At 34.8% G+C, this 20,505-nt stretch overlaps 1 pseudogene; it reads right to left on the bottom strand.

Moving 5' to 3' along the window:
• Positions 1-896: 896 nt before the first annotated feature.
• On the bottom strand, positions 897-1,810 carry LOC122750298 (annotated as a pseudogene).
• Between the last annotated feature and the right edge of the window lie 18,695 nt (positions 1,811-20,505).

The following is a 20,505-nucleotide window of genomic DNA, read 5'->3' as shown; positions in this document are numbered from 1 at the left end:
GTAGAAGAAGATAGAATTAAATAAAAGGCAGGAAAGAAGGGGGGGAAACCAAAACATTTGTTAAGTGCCTTTTTTTGTGAGGCAGTGAGCATTAAGTGACTTGCCCAGGATCTTACAGCTAATAAGTTTCAAGTGTCTGAGGCCAGATTTGAACTCAGGTCCTCCTGAATCCAGTGCCAGTGCTTTATCCATTGTATCACCTAGCTGCCCCTATTAGGTGCCTTCTTAAACCTAAAAATAATCTGGCCTTTCTTTGAATTTCCCAAACTCTATTTTTCAAACATCTAGCATTATGAAAATATTGAGGAAGAAAAACATAGCATACTCATTGTAGTGTTTTGCTCTTGGTTTACTTGTCTCTCCATTTATACAATTGTCTAAAGACAGTAGATACTAGGGGCAGCTAGGTGGCGCAGTGGATAGAGCCCTGGCCCTGGATTCAGGAGGACCTGAGTGCAAATCCAGCTTCAGACACTTGACACTTACTAGCTGTGTGACCCTGGGCAAGTCACTTAACCACAATTGCCTGACCAAAAAAAAGACAGTAGATACTTATTCATCGGCTTTAAGGTACCAGTCTATGTGAAAAGCTGCTGCCTCAATGAGGTTCAATAATGTGTTCCCTAATCAGAAGGTTTTTTAACCACTTTAATAACTTTCTCCAAGCCTTCTCTCTTTCAAATGATCAATACTTAGCTGGTGGCAAATGTAAAATGAAATTTATATCTAAGCATCACCATAGCAATGAGTTTCAACTCTCCAGAGGACATACAAACTTCTTTCTTATACCAAATGCCCCCTGAATGAGTTTGAAGTTGTAAAGCCCTCAATACTTACCAGAATGTAAACATTTTTAATGGTTTAATTTCACTTTTATTTGCATATTAATGTCACATTTACTCCCGAGCCATAAGCTTTTGTTTTTTTCAGTATCTTTTGGGATATCTTTTTCTTTTGAGCAACCTCCTCTTCTGGTTTAGGAACAATTTGTTCCTTTTTAGTCAGTATCATCTCAATATGGCAAGAAAAACTCATGCATGGGTTTGTAACAATTGGAATGATGCCACTTGCTGGAGACTTACTGTAGAAGAGTTCCACCCATGAAGCAAAGGTCTCTGAGGGCAAGACCAGGAGTCTTTTCTTTGGCATCAGGAAGTGACGTTGGCTAGTGGGAGGAAGAAGGAAGAGACGGCGCTCGGTCTCAGGCTCTTTCCTTTGGACTCTGGTGGAGAGTGGAGTTAGAAATGCGCTCTCCCTTTAATAGATAGATGAATGTAGATCTTTTCTTTTCTGTTACCAAATTCTCATTCTCCTTAATAAATGCTTAAAAGTCTAACTCTTGCTAAAGCTTATAATTTATTGGCGACCACTCATTAGATATTTTAGACAGACTAGCTAGAATTTTAGCCCTTAACAGATTGATTCTACCATGATTCCTGTAAGTAATCCGTCTCATTTTGGGGGCCTTGTTAACCTGTATATGCTCCATGACAAGAGAATCCACGTCCAAATCCTTCAGTTCAGTGTTACTTTCTGCATTTTAAAACATATGCAGCGAGAACTCAGCACTCTTTTTGGGCCAACAACCCTGTGTCCAACCCCACTGCTTAGCCTGGGCACACCTGCCAACTCCACCATTGTATTGATGGAAAGGAACATATTGTTTCTTCAGTGTGGTAGCTTTTTGGCTGTGCATGCCCTTGATAGCTTGGACTGTTTCATGGGTATTCTTGAAGTGGACCCGGAGATTTGAACCCCTTGACTTGCATGATTTTGTGGGGTTCTCTGGATCAAGAGAGTACCTCACCATTTTAAATGATTACCTAGGATGGCTCAAGGGAAGAGAGAGCAGAACTTAAACTTTAAAACACTATTTAAATGGCATTTAACAGAAATGTTGAAGAATCCAAAGTGGTTTCACCAAAAGTTTAATTTACCAACCTGTAATGGTTGATTCAATCATATTTAGAGGTGTTGTTTTTTATTCCCTAGCAAGATATACAATAATCATGTCACCAATCATGTTAGTGTTAAAGGACTTAGTCTCTATGCATCTATGTATCTATGTATCATATATCTACCTTTCTATCTATCCATTTATTTATTTGTTCATTCATTTGTCTTATGGAGTAAAATATGAGGTTACCTCTACCTTTGGAAGAAAAAGTAGCTTTATTCTTCAACTTTAAGAAATCCTGCCTGATAAACTGCCATTGTAGATTTTTTTGACAAAATTTGAAGGGTTTATTCATTCCAGATAAGCTGGAAGTGTGTGTATGTTTGTGTGTATGTATATGTATGTATGTATGTATGTATGCATGTGTGTATACAGGTAGGTAAGTAGATGTAGGTATAGTTATATGCATATATGTAGATGTGTGCATGTATGTAGATATATGCATGTATGTGGATGTATATTATATAGGTGTGTGCGTATATTTGTGTATGTATATACATAGTGCGTATATATAGTGTGTGTATATCAATAAAGATATAGATAGATGATATAGAGATATATAGATAATGTTTATCTGTAACATCTTAGTGTTCTTTGTCTCTTCATTAGAATCTTAGAATTTTCTACCTGGAAATTATCTTAGAGGTTACAGGTCCAATTTGCTACATTATATATGAACCTAACACTTCTAATGATTCATAACTCACCATTCCATAAAATAGACCATTCCATTTGGGGAGAGTTCTAATTATAGGCAAGATGATCCTTAAAACAAGTTAATTTCTATTTCTCTGTAACCTTCTACCATTCATGTTATAGTTTCTAAGATGCTCGTAGTGAAACTAGTGTTACAGATAAGTAATTTCCAGAAGTTAGTTGTGAAAATTGTTATTCCTTATTGTCACATTTCCACCAAGCTTCCAGTTATCAAAAAGGTATCAATGAAATTTCATGCCTATAATTCTGCATGTGTTTCAATAGCTCATCTAGCAGGAACTTCCAAGCATCTTTAAAATGAGGTGCTTGGACTGGATTTTTCACAAGTCTCTTCCATCTAAATTTATGATCTGGTAATTGCATATTTACCTATTATTTGATAATTATGTATTTCAATCAGCCTTTTGGTTTAATTCCTATGTTATGTAAGGAGTTGTGCTTGGTGCCTGTTATGTGAAATCAAAAGCTAACCGGTTCCTGCTCTCAAATAGCTTACATCTTGATAATGAGAAATAACATGTACAGAGGCAAGTAGAAATCAAGGTAGAGAATGAAAGAAGCAATTATGAGGTCAGACTTTTATTTTCTGAAATCAGAAGGTCCCACATCATCTTAAGGTTAAATGCTTATGTCTTAAATCCACAAGTCGCTCATTTTTTGGCCACTTCTCTAATTGATCCTACTTGTCTACTTGTCCTGATGGATGAGTTTGCAATTCCCTTTGATTTACCCTGGCAGTAACAAGGATCCATGGGAAAATGTCAGGTACCCTTTTTAATAAGAAACAACTTGGAGGAAATTGCTGGGACCTCAGAGAGAATATCCTATACCTGAAGGACTCATAGAAAATATTAGTGTGCCCTGGCTATAAAGGGATACCTTTTTGTTTTGTTTTGCCCTGTGTAGATTGGGACACTTTTTGTGTTGAATGCAGTTGGAAGATCTTATGCACTAAATGAACAATTAGGAGACTTTCCACCTAGGATAGTTTTTCATTTGAGAAAGGGGTAAATTTATGTGGATCCTAGGTCCCAAATTTCTGTAGGTAGAACTCCTTGGAGCTTGGAAAGCTCAAGGTAGACCCAGTTTCTCTTCAAGATGGAAGCCAATTTTCTTTGTCATTGATCTCTGTTTTGCTTACTGGTTGAAAAAGGCCCTAAAAGGCTAAAACTAAGTAAGCAGAGATATTTGATAAACTTTGTAAAAATACTTCTTATTTTGTTGACTTATAAGGGGGTATTTTGAAATATCCCACATTCTGTTAGTCTGTACAATTTGTATTTGAGAATAATTGTGATTTTTCTGTGTGCATGTAGGATTGCGAATTATAGTTTAGACTTGACTATATGATACTCAGGAAACCAGTTAAAGGATGTTGCTTATACCTCTTCAGAGACAATAGGGTACTATTCTGAATTTGGGATGAAGACTTTGTTTTACAAAAAGGCACCTCTGCCTATTTGTCAGGGATTGAAAATTTGAAACAACAGAAATGTATAATGCAGGCATGTCTGGTTATGCCTAGTTCACCTTATGCAGGGGTCTTTGAAATATTTCTTGAGGAGCTCTTTGTAACATGCCTAGATTGCCTAACATAAACCTGAAGGGTGTTTGCTTCTGTTCTCTGTTGATTGTATTCTGTTTTAGATATCATAAGTAATTCCCAAAGACACTGTAATTCAAGATATTGTGACAACTTTGAAGCAGGATTCCAAACATGATGATGAAGCCAGCATGGCATGGAAGTCCTGAGAAGTCAGATAACCAGGGATTAAAGTGGGGTATAGATTTTGAACTAGAACACCAATCAGTAAGAACTGAGTTGAACTATGAATCTCTTCCCCAGAGACTAAGATGGTACAAGTAAGTGGAGGTGAATTATGTCTGCCACATTTTGAGAGAGTAAATTTGTATATTAATGGTTATACCTTTTGAAGTAAAGATTTTGTGTAAAAGCTAATCTGTTAGTGGATGAATGGAACTGAGTTGCAGGGGATCTAGCTTTATCTTTGGGAGAATACCACAGGTCGGGACTAGATCTAATGCCATAGATACCCCAAACTCCTTTAAGTGTAACAGAAAACTCTGGTGTAATAGTGAAATAGTGAAATTTAAATTATTGGCCTTTGGTCAGTGGGGGCCAGAGTTATCAGTGTAATATATACCAATCTCTCTGTCTCTCTGTCTTTGTCTCTCTATCTCTGTCTCTGTATATATACATATATACAAATATATATTTGCATGTGTTATTATGAATTTGATGGAGCTGCCTTATCCAAAAGGATTTTATGAAACCCTGGATTAATAGGAGCAAAATACCCTTTGACTGAACTTCAAACTGAACCTAGATAAGTAGGAGATAAATTCCTATCTGCTGACTTCTTTCCCCAGGATAGTAAGTGCCTATCTTGTGAAAATATCTAGTCATCCTCCTCCTCACCAAACCCTTTTTGGTAATCATATAATCTTATCATAGTGTTTCTTTAAGTTGAACTATAACTGAAATTGTTAAAATGTCCATTCTTGTCATGATATTTGCTTCTAGGTTAATTTGTATCATGTTAAACTGATAACACCCTGTAACCAGTGAACAAAGAAACCTTATATAACTTTAGAAAGAAGGAGTCTTTGAGTTCCTTTTTTGGAAGGGGGTCTCCGCATGATTCATGCTTGCTTGTTCTTGGGACAAATAAACTGGTACTATGTTTTTCCTGTCTGTCTCTGATCTGTTTTTTCCTATAGGAGACATTATGAAAATAATTTCTCTGATAGGAGACAGGCATAAAAACAAAAATTGACTCTCTCTCTATGTATATGTATATCTATATACTCCCATATATAAACACATATATAGATTGTATAGATTTACATATATATATGTAGATACATAGATATGTCTATATACAGAGATTTATATATTTAAATACCTGTATACATGAATATGCATGCTTATATATATATTTCTATATATATATACACATCTGAGTGTATATATATATATATATATATATATATATATATATATATGTGTATATTTGTTTGTATACAGAGGTGGTAGTAAATGTTTAAAAATTGTTCTCAGAAAATATGTATATGTGAAATATTTTTAAATTTGATCTGCATTTAAACATTTACATAAATCTAGATAATCATCTAAAAAGTCTCAATTTGTAGCATTTGTTAATTTCTAAAATAGAAATACTCACACTTAAACTTTAACAATCATCTCTCTGGAGATGTCTTAATCTGGTTATAAAACATCCCTCACACACACACACACACACACATATATATATGCTTGTATGTGTATTCCTATGGAGATGCATGTATGAATGGAATATGCACAAATATACTTACATAGATATACTTATATAGATAGCTATTTCAATATAAAATTCTTCAGCTTTTTTGGTTTGTTACTATTGATAGTGGGAGATAGACCTGGTCCAAAAGATGTAAAGTGGACCTTTGTATAGATGAAGGTGAGAACCTAAAGGTTCAATTAACATTTCTTTTGAGTCACTAGTTCTTACTTTAGAAATAGTATAGGATATGGGATAATGTGATCAATTTACCTTACCAACTTTGATACATCTTATAATGTTAGCAGGTCATCACTTAATTGAAAACTACTCTCTTCAAAATTTCCAATGGTATCTTCATTGTCTTATCTGATGTTCTTTTTTTAGGCCTAAGCCTTCTCCATGTATCTGCAGAATTTGACACTACTGACCACTGTCTTCTTCTATAAAAATTCTTCTTGGATTTTTGTAATACTACTCTCTTCTGGTTCCCTCATTATCAATCTGATGACACATTCTTCTTTGATGAATCATCATATACATTATAGCCCCTATTTGTGTGTTTCCTATATTTCTGCCATAGGCTTTCTTCTATTTTCCTTTTCTCTCCCATGGATTTATCTATGATTCTTTATGCAGATGAATTCAATATCTATAAATCCAGCTCCAGTATCTCACTTCATCTTTAGCATGGGATCGTTATTTACCTATTAGATATTTCTTTCTTTTTTTAAAAAAAATTTGGGGGATGAAGCAATGAGGGTTAAGTGACTTGCCCAGGGTCACACAGCTAGTAAGTATCAAGTGTCTGATGCTGGATTTGAATTCAGGTCTTCCTGAATCCAGGGCCAGTGCTTTATCCACTCTGCCGCCTAGCTGCCCCATGGTCTCTTTGTTCTTCACACAGAACATATTTGTCATCTATGTGCCTTTATACCCTCTGCCCCCATTACTGAAATGCGTTCCTTTCCTACTTCCACCTGATAACCCTCTCTATGAAATTATTCTTTCAATTACTGATGTCTTCTATTCCAAACTTCTGTGAATTTGATTTTTCTATATACTTGCAATTTTTAATTACATATTTATGATGTACACATTTAGATGTTCTTATTATATTTTTCCATTAGAGCTTAAGTTCATTCAAATAAAGATTGAGTCATTCATTATATTTGAATCTTTGTTGCCTAACATAGTGCCTGTCACGTACTAGGTGTTTCATAAATATTTGTTGATTGATTAGAGAGTTTCCCTTACTCAGCCCCAGATCAGAAGATTTAAGTGATTTGTCCGGGGTCATACAACTATTATATGTGAGTGGTGATGGGGTAGAATTTAGTTCAGCTCTCTAGCTGCTATGCTACATACCTTTCCAGGTTAACAAGGTGAAGTAGATTGTTTTTCTTTTTCTACTTTAAGAAAAAAGGGTAGAAAAGTAGGAAATTAAGTAAAGGGACCACTAAGATATAGAAGAAAAGAAAAATGAAAGAAAAGAATCATTTAAACATCTTATGTTCATGTTCCAAAAAATTGTCCTTGGTATATTGAATATTTTACACTGATGATTTTTTCTCTCTTCTCTTCTCTTCTCTTCTCTTCTCTTCTCTTCTCTTCTCTTCTCTTCTCTTCTCTTCTCTTCTCTTCTCTGCTCTGCTCTGCTCTGCTCTGCTCTGCTCTGCTCTGCTCTGCTCTGCTCTGCTCTGCTCTGCTCTGCTCTTCTCTTCTCTGCTCTTCTCTTCTCTTTTCTCTTCTCGTCCCTTCTCATTCTTTCTTTCATTTATTTCTTTTGAGTAGGTAAAGGAAGTCATTCTTTGCCTCACTTGTTACCTAGCTTTAATTACTGAATGGGCATTGCCTCAGGTGAACTGAGACCCAGGAAAGACCTTAGCTTAAAAAGGCCAAGGTTTCCCACTGCATATCCTGGATCATTTCCAGTAGTCATGGTGTATATCTTGTCAATGGGTCCAGATAGCTCTGGAAGATAGAGTGAGGCTGGTGACTTTGCATAGCCCTCATTTTAATTCATTTCAAGTTAAGACATCACCACACAATTTCATGGTCCTTTTTGAGAACAAAGGGCAAACAACCTACTGGTTTTCATGATTCTAAAGAGTCAAGTAAGTATGAGAACTTCTTTGCAGTAACTACAAAATTGTCCAAGAATGGTAATCATTTGCTCATCTGTTTATTATAGCTTTCCAAAGACTGTTCCTATAAAAATACTACTAGACCCCATATTAACTTCTTATTTGTGGAATCCCAGGAGTGTCTAAGAGCCAGCTGTTATTGGCTTAGTAGAACCAATTGTTAATTTATGTGTAAGCATTTGTATCTCAGAAATTGGCAAGGGCTACATATAAGGGCTTGATTTATTGTTTTGTTTATTAGACTTAAAGTGATGGAGAAAATGTTAATAGTGCAAACTAAATTTAAAAGTGTCTTATTTATTTTTCCAGAGAGCTAATACTTAAAGACTTGCCAGAACACCACTGGGAACTCCCCATGAGGAAACTCCCTGCTCTGATTTAGATTGGAAAGTCTTATACAACTTATAGTCTTAGAAAGCTGTCTGGGCAAATTGGAGGTTGTTATTTGCCTAAGATTATATAGATAATACATTTTAGAAACAAGTCTTGAACTTGTGTGACCTTGAGGAAATTTCCCATTGGGTTTCAGTTTCCTGATCTACAAAATAAAGTGGTTGAACTAAATGATATTCTAAGACTAAATCTATCATCATATAATCCTATGATTCTATGGTATAAATATTTGTGCCTCCAAGCCTAGGCATCTATTCATTAGCTGTTCTCCCTCCCCCATCACTCCCCTGCCACCACACACTTTATAACTAACTTATAACTGATATCTTTCTCAAACTTGTTCTCATTTTTACTGCACCAACTCTGATTGTTTTATGTCTTCAGGATTAACCTCATAAATTTCACATTTTTTTTTTACTTGTTGAAAGAATCTAGTTATTCGTTATGTTAGAGTGTTAAGAATGGCCATCTATCAGACTACCTAAAATTATTTTAGAGAGGTAGAAGAAATAATAACAAAATTCATCTGGAAGAACAAAAGGTCAAGAATAACAAGAGAACTAATGAAAAAATGCACTGGATGGTGGGCTAGCTGTACCAAATCTGAAGCTTCACTATAAAGTGGCAGTCATCAAAACTATTTGGTACTGGCTGAGAAGTAGAGTGGTGGATCATTGGGATAGGTTACACACAGGAGACACAGTAGTAAATGACTTTAGTAATGTACTGTTTGATAAACCCAAAGACTCCAGCCTCTGGGATAGAAACTCAGTATTGGACAAAAATTTCTGGGAAAACTAGAAGATAATATGGCAGAAACTTGGCATAGACACCTTATACTAAAATAAGGTCAAAATGGGTACATGATTTAGACATAAAGGGTGATACCATAGATAAATTAGGAGAGGAAGGAATAGTTTACCTCTCAGATTTGTGGAAAGGAGAAAGTTTTTTGACCAAACAAGAGATGAGAATATGAAATGCAAAATTGATTATTTTGATTATATTAAATTAAAAAGTTTTTGTACAAACGGAAGCAATGCATCCAAAATTAGAAGTGAGGATGAAAGCTGGGAAACAATTTTTATATCCAGTATTTCTGATAAAAGCCACATTTCTAAAATATATTGGGAACTAAATCAAATTTATAAGAATGCAAGTAATTTCCCAACTGAGAAATGGTCAAAGAATATGAATAGGCACTTTCCAGATGAAGAAATCAAAACTATCTATTGCCATATAAAAAATTGCTCTAAATCACTAATGATTAGAGAAATGCAGATTAAAACAATTCTGAGGTACCACCTGACACCTATCAGATTGGCTAATATGACAAAAAAGGAAAACAATAAATGTTGGAGAAGCTGTGGAAAAATTGGAACACTAATGCATTGTTGGTGGAGCTGTGAAATGATCCAACCATTCTGGAGGGCAACTTGGAATTATGCCTAAAGGGCTATAAAGCTGTGCATACCCTTTGACCCAGCAATACCACTTTTGGGGTTTTTTTTCCCCAAAGAGATCATAAAAAAGGAAAAAGGACCCACATGTACAAAAATATTTATAGCTGTTCCTTTTGTGGTGGCAAAGAATTGAAAATTGGGGGAATGCTCATCAATTGGGGAATGATTGAACAAGTTGTGGTATATGAATTAATGGCATACTGCTGTGCTGTAAGAAAGGATGAGCAGGTGGATTTCAGAGAAACCTGGAAGGACATATGAACTAATGCTGAGTGAGATGAGAAGAACCAGGAGAACATTGTACACAGTATTAACAACATTGTGTGTTGATCAACTCTGATAGACTTGACTCTTCTTAGCAATACAATGATCCAAGATAGTTTCAAAGGACTTTTGATGGAAAGTGCTCTCTAAGTCTAAAAAAATAAAAATAAAAAATAAAAAGAACTGTGGAATCTAGATGCAGATTGAACCATACTCTTTTTTTGTTTGTTTTTGTTTTTGTGGGTCAATGGGGGTTAAGTGACTTGCCCAAGGTCACACAGCTAGTTAAGTGTCAAGTGTCTGAGGTCGGATTTGAACTCAGGTCCTCCTGAATCCAGGGCCGTGCTTTATCCACTGCACCACCTAGCTGCCCCCAAACCATACTCTTTTTACTTTTTTCATTTTCTTTTTTGAGGATTTTTCCCTTTTGTTATTCTTTTTTTACAGCATGACTAATGCAAAAATATGTTTGATGTGATTGTATATATATAGCCTATATCAGATGGCTTGCTGTCTTGGGGAGGGGGAATGGAGGGGAGGGAGGGAGAAAAATTTGTAACTAGAAATCTTATGGAGACAAATGTTGAAAACTGTCTCTGTATGTAACTATAAAATAACAAAATGCTTTTATGATTTAAAAATATAGAATAGGGGGGCAGATAGGTGTCACAGTGTATAAGAATGGGCCCTGGATTCATGAGGACCTGAGTTCAAATACAGTCTCAGACACTTGACACTAGCTGTGTGACCCTGGGCAAGCCACTTAACCCTCATTTCCCAGTCCAAAAAAATTAAGATTTAAAAAATAGAATGGTCATCTATGGGGGCAGCTGGTGGCACGGTGGATAAAACACTGGCCCTGGATTCATTAGGACCTGAGTTCAAATCTGACCTCAGAAACTTGACACTTACTAGCTTTGTATTACCCTGGGCAACTCATGTAACCCTCATTGCCTCAACTAAATTAAAAATGGTCTTCTATATTCTCTACCACATCTGAATTGTCCTCATCATTCTTGGAACTCAATCCCCTACACATTATACTCATCTTCCCGAATCCCCAAAGTTTCTAATGACAACAGAAAAATGTCTCATGTGTACATAAAAATATCTAAGTTGAAAAGTAGAGAGAAAATGAGAGATAGGATAAGGTAGAAGAAAAAAGCCAAAATATATAAATCAGTTGATAATTTAAAATATACATTTGAATTATCAAGGAAATATTGGTGGGGTGGGGAGAGTTTGTCCATAACAAGTAGGAGAAGTAAATGAGGAGGGAATATGTATTTGTTAAGTACTTACTATGTTCTAGTAATTGTGCTAATTTACCAAAGTGTTTAATAAATATTATCTTATTTGGTCCCCAGAATTCTCGAAGGTAGGTACTATAATTATATCCATTTTTCACTGAGGAAGCTGAGACAAAGGTGAAGTGATTTGACCAGCATCATGAGGCTAATAAGAGACTGAGCCTGGATTTGAACTCACACCTTCCTGACTCTACTACCAAAGCTATATCTATTGACTACAGTTATGCCAGGGAAAAATATGATGGAGTGGGTGGGGGAGAAGAGATTGAATATTAGTCCTTTTCTTGCCTCATCAACTTCAACTGGGGAGATACCATTTTAACTCATTGTTTTAAGTGCTGACTGAGATGAATTCACTTCTTTTGTTGTTTGGTTTGTGCTGATCTCAATGACTAGCTATCAAAGCAAACACTGGCTGACTTCAAATGTGGGAAAAGTTAGTATCTCCTAGATGTGTTTCTTTACTTTTGTCCAATAGGATTGAAATGAGATGTTGAAATGTCAAAAAAAAAGGTATATTTATGGACACCTCATTTTATTTCTTAATGTGTTGGTTTGCTGGAGTTGGAAACAATGATCTTTAGAAAAAAAAACGGATAAAATGGATAATAGATTGGGTATGCTGAAAAGACATTCATTTGTGGAATTAATTTACAATGTTGAAAACATAATTACTGACTGATTAAAGTACATTTTTTCTCTTATGGACATTTATTTTTAATTTATTAATTTCAATGCTCATTATAGCCTGATTACACTCTCTTTCTAGACGAAATAAGATTTGAAGTGCCTTGCATTGTGTTCATTGTTTTCTATGCAGTAATTGTGGATCTGACATGCACTTGAATTCGTTGTACTTTCTATCTCTTCAGTTTCTATTTTAAGTTGATTGTGTTTGGAAGAAAAAATATATAAGGGCACTCAGTTGCAAATCAGTCACTGAATGATGAGAGCTTATTTAAAGTGTCATGAATGACACATCTGTTGTAAGAGACTTGGAATACTTTTATGGGAGTTACCAGTGAAGTATGTGAAACAAGGGAGGAACATCCCTGAAACAGTACTGGTTCCAACTTCCTCCCTTACAGCAATAGCAATTGATCAGTAAATAGCAATTATATGTAAGGCATGTTGTTTGCTGCTGGGAAGACAAAACAATGTATAAAGCATGTACCAAATCTTGAGGAATTTATGATTGAATTTTAAAAGACACATATGCATACAAGATAAATAATAGAAAATGTATTTAGCATCTAAATGCCAAACAAGTATTATAAAGAGAAAGTGTTACTGGAGTGATAGATGAGAGATAACATAACCAGGGTCTGGACAGAAGTGAAAAGGCCTTCTGGAAGAGGAGTGGATCAAGTTGGACTTTGAAGGATGATTCAGTAGTATTCAAATAGAAAGATCAAAAGGATGAGGAAAGAAATTCTGAGAGTAAGGGAATAACACCAGCAAAGGTGCTGTTAAGGGCTAAAATTCTAGCTAAACTGTCTAGAATATCTAATGAGTGGTCGCCAATAAATTATAAGCTTTAGCAAGAGTTAGACTTTTAAGCATTTATTAAGGAGAATAAGAGTTTGGTAAAGAGAGAAGAAAAGGCCTAGATTCCTATCTATTAAAGGGAGAGCACATTTCTAGCTCCGCTCTCCACCAGAGTCCAGAGGAAAGAGAGTGAGCCCAAGTGCCAGTCTCTTCCTTCCTCCTCCCACTCGCCCACGTCACTTCCTGACACCAAAGAAAAGACTCCTGGTCTTGCCCTCAAAGACCTTCGCTTCATGGGTGGAACTCTTCTACAGTAAGTCTCCAGCGGGTGGCGTCATTCCAATCGTTACAGTGCAGAGATGAAAATGTCAAAGGCATATTTGAGGAGTGGTGAGAAGACAATATGAGGTACAGCAGAGACGCTTGGGGCAGCTGTGTAGTGGGAAATAAAGAGGGAAATTTAAGTTGAAGGCTTAAGCAAGAAAGATTAATTTTCCTCCCTGGAAAAATAAATTAAAAAATATTATTATACTATATCCCACAATTATATATATATATATATATATATATAATATCAATGTCCTTTCACCATGGAGACTCCGTTATCTAATTGGTGTGTCTCTCTCAAAGTCTCCATTTTGGGGAAAGGCCAAAGCTGGTCAAAATTTTTTCCTATCTTGGCTCTGTTTCAGGCTTTCAGACTTTGTTATCTTGTTCTCACACAGACACATTCTAAGCACTTAATAAATGTTTATTGTCTTGTTTCCTTCTAATTGTACAAAATGTTTTTTTTATTTATATAATTAAAAGTATCTGTTCCATCTTTTATGATCACTCCTTCCTTTAGTTTACTTAAAAATTGTTTCCGGGGCAGCTAGATGGCGCAGTGGTTAAAGCACCGGCCCTGGATTCAGGAGTACCTGAGTTCAAATCCAGCCTCAGATACTTGACACTTACTAGCTGTGTGACCCTGGGCAAGTCACTTAACCCCCATTGCCTGCCCCCCCCAAAATTGTTTCCATAAGAATATGTATTGCCTTCCATTTTCCTTTTGTTTCATTGTAATGATGTGACCTTTAACATTTAGGTCATATATGCATTTAGAACTTATTTTAACTACATGGTATAAGTTGTTTGTCTAAATCTAATTTCTGCCAAACTTCTTTCCATTTTCCTTTCTAGGTCTTATTCTTTATTTAAATAATAAACATTTTTATTTAAAAGTTTTGAGTTCCAAATTTTGTCCCTCTTTCCCTCCCTTCCCTCTCCCCTTCCTCAGGTGGTAAGCAATCAGATATAGGTTATGCATGTGCAAGTCTGTAAAATATTACCATATTAGTCATTTTGTATAAGAAAACTTGAATAAAAGAAAAAATGAAAGAAAGTGAATGATAGCATGCTTCAATCTCTGTTCAATCATATCAATTCTTTCTTTGGAGGTGGAGAGTATATTTCAATAATCCTTTTGCAATATCTTGGATCAGTGTATTGCTGAGAATCATTAAGTCATTCACAATTCTTCATCAAACAACATTGCTGTCACTGTGCACAATGTTCTCCTGATTCTGCTATCAGTTTATACAAGTCTTTCTAGGCCTTTATGAAATCGTGCTGCTTATTATTTCTTATAGCACAAGAATATTCCATCACAATCATATACCACAGCTTGTTTAGCCATTCCTGATTTGATGGGCTGAAGTTATTTTAAATATCTTCACTTCCAAGTATGTCAATCTCCTCAACTCCTATGACCTAAATAAAAAGTCATAGCACAGTAGAGGTCATTAAGTAGAATCAATTTAGAATCAGGTAGAAATGGTTTCAGGTCTAACTGTGGACACATTACAGCTATTGAACTATAGTAGGCTTTTAGAACATGTAAGTCATTCATTGCCCCAAAATGTCAGAAATTCTGGTCATATATTCAAGAAAATAGATAATTTATTCATAATATATTGTAATGTGATGGAAATAGTCATATATATTTTATCTTGGTCTCAGCAACTCTAATTTTAACAAGGTTCATTCACAATATATTTTCCTGAGTGTCTATGGAAAAAAATAAAGAGCTTTTCCTCTGCTTTCTTTCTCATCCCACATTCTTTCCTCCATCATGGACAAGCCGGAGTTAGTTTTGGCCATTTGTGTAGTCTGTGTTATAATATGAAAAGCTCCTGTTTCACTGAATTCACACTATGTAGTATGAAATGTATTAAATAAGGATTTCAGGTTAATCCATTCACCTATTTGTAGGGTGGGGTGGGAGAATAAGACAGAGGAGAGCAAAATAAAGAACTGAGAGCACTGGAGCAGTAATCTTGTAAAGTATATTTAGTAAATAGAGTTCTAAAATCCAATCTAAATTATATAAATTAAATGCCTACTTCATGCAAAAATATTGTGGATTAAAAGTCAAGAAATGATCTGCCTTCAAGGAAATTCCATTCTATACGGAAAATACATCATGTAAACTGGCAAATGCATATATGTGTGTATATAATACATATATGTACACACACACACACATATATATATAAACATATGCCACATATAATATGGCCACTGATCCACATGTTTACCAATGTACATGTTGTGCAAGCAAGTGAATAGATCATGTATACATACATGTATCTATGTGCATTGTTTATATGAATATAATTTCAGGAGGAGTCAGAGCACTAATATAACAACTAAGAGATTAAGGAAAGAGATAATGATACATATTTCTCGCCTAGAAAGGAGTTTTCAATTAAAGAAATCAAAGATCTAACATATTTCTAGTATACAAGGTTCAAAGGGTAAATCAGCTATCATCTTTGACTCTTTCCTTTATGGAAAGTCTTTGAAAAAATATTAATATGCTTTCATGATGCTTTACACAGCTCTTTGCATTTTTTTTTAAAATATGATACCCAGAACACTCCTAAACCATAGTAGTGTAAGAATGAAAACAATGCAATATAGTATAAAGAACACTGGATTTAGAACCAGAAGACATGGATCTGAATGACAGCATATTTTGGTTTTTAGATGTGTCATCTTGTGTAAGTTCGTTAATTTCTGAGACCCATTTTGTTCATCTATAAACTGAAAGGCTTGATCCAGTTGGCTTCTAGAGTTGTGTCAAACTCTAAATATTATTTTTATTCTTCGTTTTATAGAAAAAGAAACAGAGACTCAGGGAGGATAAATACTAAATTTTATCATAAATAATTGTTAGGGTCAGAATTTTAACCCCTGCTTCAGTCCCAAGTGTATCATTTATTTCTAATAAACCATGTTGCCTCCTTGTTGTAAATATCTCATGAAGGTGCTACTCTAACTGAAATATAGCTTCGTAATGTTCAACTAGAATTTTCATTCCAAGTCAAAAATATGAAATGCTATTTGTTGTAGACCTACCTACAAGTAGAAGGAAGGATAAATAATGGAGTCTATATTTAGGAACAACAACAACAACAACAACAACAACAACAACTTACTCTCCAACTCCAGGGGAAGTTACCAGTAAAGTCTATTAAGCAGATACTTTCATGGTCATCCACAACTTGCAGAAGCCCACTATTAAGCAGATACTTGTATAGAAAGTGAATAAATATGCAATTTCCCAAACACATTCAGTATCATGTTTCTGGAATGTTTTAATCTCACATGATTTTGATTTTTCAGTAGGGTTAAGAAATTGCCATCCAGAAGGCAGCTAGATGGCACAGTGAATAGAGCACCGGCCCTGGAGTCAGGAGTACCTGAGTTCAAATCCGGCCTCAGACACTTAACACTTACTAGCTGTGTGACCCTGGGTAAGTCACTTAACCCCAATTGCCTCACTAAAAAAAAAAAATTGCCATCCAAATTTGAGAGAGTGGTCATGCATGTCTTTCTCTTTAGCAATAAGGCATTTCTACTTTTTTTTTTTTAACCAATTTTCTTCACTGCTGTGACTATAGTTCTACTTGTAGACATGAAAGCTCTCTGTAGCATAATCAGCTCCTGGAAATGTCTTCTCTCCTCCCGTTGCATCTGTCTTATTAAAAAATGCAGTTGGGAAAGAAAAAAATGTACATTTTATTTCTGATGAGTAAAGGATGCATTTGGCATTGTGTGATGCCACAGAATAACCTCAAATGAGGTATGTATCTCATAGAGATTAATCTCCCCTTTCTAATGCATGGACCAGTCTGATTGCCTCCTTATTCTCAATAATTTTAATTAAGTAATTTTACCTTCTGCAGTGGTCATTACCAGAAGATAATTTACTGAATCAGTAATGAAGTATTATGTGGATACTAAACAAACAGCAAGGTTAATTATCTGGCAGTCATGTCTGTTATGAAAGTGCAATGCTGGCCATGCAAGTTTTTTGATCCCATATAGTTTGGCATAGTAAAATCATAATAACCAAGATCCAAGGGTAGAATCTTTGATGCAGTTGCTCTACCCTGCGGAATGCTCCAACAGATGATCAAGAATCCATTAAATGTAATAAGGATAAAGGTTTTTAAAATAAGCTTTTTTTCTATCTACAGCATGCTTCCTTTTCCTTGTTTAATTTTTAATTTTGGAAAAGGTTTCCAAATTCAATGGCTACCTACCAAGTAGATCTGACAGCTAAGCTAGATTTTAAGTTTAACCCCTGTCCAGAAGGTTGATATGATCTTGTATATAACCTCTTTGCTGATCTGATATTTTCATTTTTTTAATTTTTATTCAGATATTTTTTCTCTTTTCTCTATCTTGCCAATAAATCTATTTGGACTAGGTTATCTGATAAATCAGATTGTCTTCAACAAGCACATTACTGAAATATGTATTTAATTCTATCAATATTGTTTTATTTATTTTAAGTAATAGCAATTGTAGGACAGCTAGGTGGCACAGTGGATAAAACACTGGTCCTGGATTCAGGAGGACCTGAGTTCAAATCTGACCTCAGACACTTGACAATTACTAGCTGTGTGACCCTGGGCAAGTCACTTAACCCTTATTGCCCTGAAAAAAATAGTAATTGTAATTTCATCATTCCTATTCAGCCCAAATGTTATTTGAAATTCAAAGTACACCTATGGGACTTCTTTGCTGAGTAATAATGAAGCATTAAAATAAGTATTGAACTATGATTGGATCTTTTACATAAGGAAATTTCAGGAGTCCTGTTGTTTCTATTTTTCTAAGATAAATGCTCAGCATAATATTATTAAACATTATTGTATTTCCCAGAATCACAGGGTTATCAAGCCTTTACTTAATTTTTTTTTTTTACTTTAAAAATAATCATAGAGTAGAAAGGGAAATAGGTTTTGAGTTGAAAAATCTGTGTTCAAATTCTGGTTTTCTTACCTAACAATCTATGTAACATTGGCTTTCATTTGATTATCTCTGGACCACAGTTTTATCATCTTTCAAATGGGCATGGGTGGGGGGAGGGCAGGGGAGAAATATGTTGTACTATATTATGAAATAACCTTCCATTTTTAAATGTAGGATCCATGATTTTATATGTTCAGGTATCTATTTCCTAAATTTACCTGAAATTTGATGCAAAAAGGACTAAATAGATAATATTCATGACATAAGACTTCTATAAATTATTTGTTATTTTTCTAGCTTTGATTGCATTGAGACAAGTTTGATGGACAGTATTTATATACTTGTTCTTACTATCCAAGAATTCAGAGTCTACTATTTAATTATTGAGATTGTATTTGCAACATCAAGGTACTGTTTGAGGTTGAAAACACCTACAAAGGGAGGGGGCAGATTTATACCTTAAAAGTGTGATAGTTTACTACAGAGTAAATTTGAATTACTTCATGATCTTTTAATGTGTTGTGCCTTGATGCGCATATATGATAGAAAATTCCAGACTTTGTAGAATCATAGATGTAGTACAGGAGGGGATATTAAAGGCCATTTCATCCAGTGCTCTCATTTTTCGGACAAAAAAATTCAGGGACAGAGAGGTAAGATGTCTTGCCAAAAGTCACATAGGTACATCATATTAGAGGTAGAACTTGAACTCATGTCCCATTAATCCAAATCATTGCAGTTTCCAATATACAATTCTATTTAAATTAGAGTCGGAAAACCAATAAACATAATCATGACTACAGTATGAATAAAAAGGGCAACCACAAAACAATTAAGAATGAAAAATCCAAAATTACAAAAAGCTAGATTGACCCAAATGAAAAGATATGATTCCTCAATCTCATCATGCTTTATGGTATTTCCCAGAATTACTATGGTATTTCACAAAAGCATAGGGTTATCATGCTTTTACTTCAATTTATTTTATTTTAAAAATTAATGTACAGTAGAAAGGAAAATAGGTTTTGAGTCAAAAGATCTGTATTCAAATTCTGGTTTTCTTAACTATCTATGTTGCCTCATGCTTTCACAGAGTTTGAGAATCTTTGGAAAAATGCAGATATTATCAGATTTGGGGGGAAGTTAATAATTTGAGTAGTTTTATTGATTTTTTTCTTCTTATTTTTCTTGTTTAAAAATTTCTTCTTCATAAGGCTTTTGGGGTGGGATGAGAGGTGAAATAAAGGCATAAAATTCAGCAAATTAAAAATAAAAGAAATTAACAACTAGATGATAGATGATTGATACATAGAAACATGAATAGAGAGACATAGATCTATCTATATATGCATACACACATGTGTCTATTGATTGCTAGATATATAGTCTGAGCATGAAATTTACATCAATGCTTATTCTCAATATACTGAAAGAGACAATAATTTTACTATTATTCTTATTTTGAATAAAACATGGTGAACTGCTTACTGTGTGATATTACAAATACTAACCCTGGACAGATGGACTTGGTATATTAATTGTCCTTGGTAGAGGGAAAGAAGAAGCACAAATTCTTAGAACAAAGACCTGAGGAAAGGGTACTTGATCTTTGATTTGTATCATGGACCTTTTTGGCAGTCTATTGAATCCTATAGTTAGAGCCCTACTCAAAATAATTGAAGGATATGATAAATTTCAGATAGAAGTCAGTAGAAATAAAAATGTTTTTTTTTTGTCATCTAAATTCACATAATCCTTAAATCTATCTGTGGTTTGCTGAAAACCCTTGACTTACAGTGAGCCTTATAAAATGGACTTCTGTGTGTGTATGTATGTATGTATGTGTGTGTGTGTGTGTGTGTGTGTGTCTGTGAAGTAGAATTGGAAAAACCTTACTAGCTGTCTGTCTGCTGTACCTAATCAAGAAGTGTTGCCTCAAACTTTTCAGAGTGGATAAACATCTCTCCCAAGTATAATACACTAGCTGCATGGGAGATGTGTTTAGCAGAAGGGAAAGTGTCTTTTCTTCCTCTTCCTTTCTCCAAGGAAACAGCCTTTCATATCAATTTGGACTAAATGCCGGGCTTAATTTTTTAATTACATGTCTAATTTAGGTGACAAAAATTCAGAGATGATGGGAAAAAAGGTAAACCCTGT

The sequence above is a fragment of the Dromiciops gliroides genome, chromosome 3, assembly GCF_019393635.1.
Source record: "Dromiciops gliroides isolate mDroGli1 chromosome 3, mDroGli1.pri, whole genome shotgun sequence".
In the NCBI taxonomy this organism is placed as follows: Eukaryota; Metazoa; Chordata; class Mammalia; order Microbiotheria; family Microbiotheriidae; genus Dromiciops; species Dromiciops gliroides.
Note: the sequence above shows the minus strand (reverse complement) of the source record. Positions and strands in the feature narration are given on the sequence as shown.